Source organism: Plecotus auritus (assembly GCF_963455305.1).
Source record: "Plecotus auritus genome assembly, chromosome: 7".
Lineage (NCBI taxonomy): Eukaryota > Metazoa > Chordata > Mammalia > Chiroptera > Vespertilionidae > Plecotus > Plecotus auritus.
Window position 1 is genome coordinate 56282502 of NC_137774.1, and position 2417 is coordinate 56284918.

Sequence of the window (2417 nt, forward strand, 5' to 3'; positions counted from 1 at the left end):
AAAAAAAAAAAAAAAAAAAAAAAAGTGGGTCCGAAGGCGGAGTGAGACTGTCACCGTGGCGAGCCCACGCTTCAGGAGTGCCTGTGGCCACTGGAAGGACCCCTGCCCCTGGGATGGGGCCGGGCAGTGTGGTCTGGGGGGAGGGACTGCACCGGGGCCCCCGGGGCTGTGCTGAGGGGCCAGTCCTGTGCTGGGTGCTGGGCGGAGCAGCAGGCACAGGCTTGACCTCTGGTGGGCCTGACCCCTGGCCATGGGAGAGCGCTCTGCCTGATGCCCAGGTGACGGACCGAGCAGGGCCCTCACCTGGATGCTGTCCCCTCATGGAGGTGGGATGTTATTGTCATGGGCTACTATGTTGTCCCCAGTTTATGAGAAACAGGCTCAGAGAACTGAAGTAACGTGCCCAAAGCCACCCAGCTTGTATGTTGAGAAGCAGGCTTGGAACCAGGTTGTGTCCCTCGGGGGAGGGGAGCTCGAGGAAGGCCTCGTTGCCAAGGTCCAGTTTGGCCTGTGATCCTTGAGGTCTGGGCTGGGCGGACACGTCCTCACCCGTCCTCAGCAGCAGGAGTGTACTTGCTACGTGAGCACACTGAGTGCCGCTCAGGCTGTCGGGCCGATTGGGGTGGTCCCTGTAGAGCTCGTGTCTGCCTTAGCTGCTTTCTCTCTGTCCACACCCCTCGTGGGGACAAGGCAGTACCCAAGGGCTCCTCCCAGTTTAGCAAAGGGGCTCAGACTCCAGCTGAAGCCCCAGGTATGGCTTGTTGGGCAGGAAGGGGTCACATCCCCCTTCCCCGCATCCTCCAGTCACGAGCCAGGAGGATCATCCCACCCACATCTCAGGGTTGAGAATGTGCCTCCCTTGTCCTCCAGGAGAACTCAGGGCATCTTCTCTGGGGTCCTCTCTCCTCTACCTCAGCCCCCCCCCACCCCCACCCCCCGCCCGTCCTCAGCACAGCCTGTGCCAAAGAGCCTTCAGTCTGGGACAGCCCTCAGCCCACTAACCCTTCCCTGGCACAACACTGAACACATGAAGGCACTCTGTGCCCCTCCCTCCCAGCCTCCCTCCATGATGAAGGCTGTTCTCACCTTGGGGTCTTTGCACATGTTGCAGAAGACCAATGAAAGCCAAGGATGCTTCAAAGAAATGGAGGGACACTGTTTAATACACCGGCGGACTCAGGGAACAGCCTTCCAAATCTGATTGAAGGAACATGCATGGGGCCCTCCCTTATATCTCCCTGTGGTCCTTGTCCCACAAACATGGATTATGCTTCGGTCCTTTTTGTGGGCCTTGCAAGAAGGCCCCCAGGTATTGGGGGTCTCCAGGCCATATCTGATTGTTTGGCCTGGTGCCAGCGTTAATAACCCTCCCTCCGGGGCAGTGCACTGTTCACAGTAACAGGTTCTGTAAGACCAGTATCTGGGAAGGAGATAGGGACTTAATTATAGGTTATCAGGAATGTACACTGAGCTTGCTGGCTTGGATTCAGATCACTAGCCCCAAATATCAGGATTACATTGGAATTAGCCCTTTTTAGCCTTCTCACACAGACTGTACCCCCTGCCTGGGACCCCTTTCCCCCAGGCCTGTCTCCTCTGGTCCAGCCAGGCTTCGTCTGAGCTGATCTGACTGCCACTGTGCTCACTCAGCCTTTGTTAATGAATGAAAACATACAGCAAAGCAGGAAGGAGTGAGTGAGTCCCAAACCCTGTGTGTGCACCGTCCCACCCGCACACCCAGGGCAGGCCACCGAGTCCCAGGGTGTTCCCAGTCACTCCTGCAGCCACCAGGAGACACCAGACACCAACTTGGACCCATGTCCCCAGAGCCCTGCCCCCAAGGCCTCTGAACACCCCATGGCCAAATCTCATCTCCCTCGCCCCCTCCCACTGCCACCTTCCCGGGTTCTTGGTGGGGACCCAGGGGGGGGAGTTTTTGGATGGGCCAGGGCCCTGCCTGGGGCTTTGCCCTTGCACCTCAGCCCTGGCCACCTGTGGGCGTCCTGGCGGCCCGTTCCCCCCCTCCGTGCACAGGCTTCACTGGGAGCTCTGCTGATGCAGGGTGACAGGTGTGTGTGGGGGGATCTGGCTCCCCACAGACACTCCTGGCACAGCCCTCTCCGCCCGGGCCAGCAGGTCACTGCTGTTTACAGAGCGCCATACCATTTCAAACAACTTCGTGGTTTGCAAAGCTCAAGGCTGTTTACAAAACAATTTACAAAGTAACTTACAGTTTGCAATGCCCTCTACAGGATTAAAAGGCACTTTACCGTTTCCCAAGTAGTTCCTGGCTAAGCACTGGCCAGATGAGAAGGCACTGGAGGGGGTGGGGCCCTCTCCTCAGTGTTAAGAGCTGGTTATTAACAGGTTCAGTGAGTATTGACTGGACCCTTCAGCTCTTACAAGGCGGGAAGCCA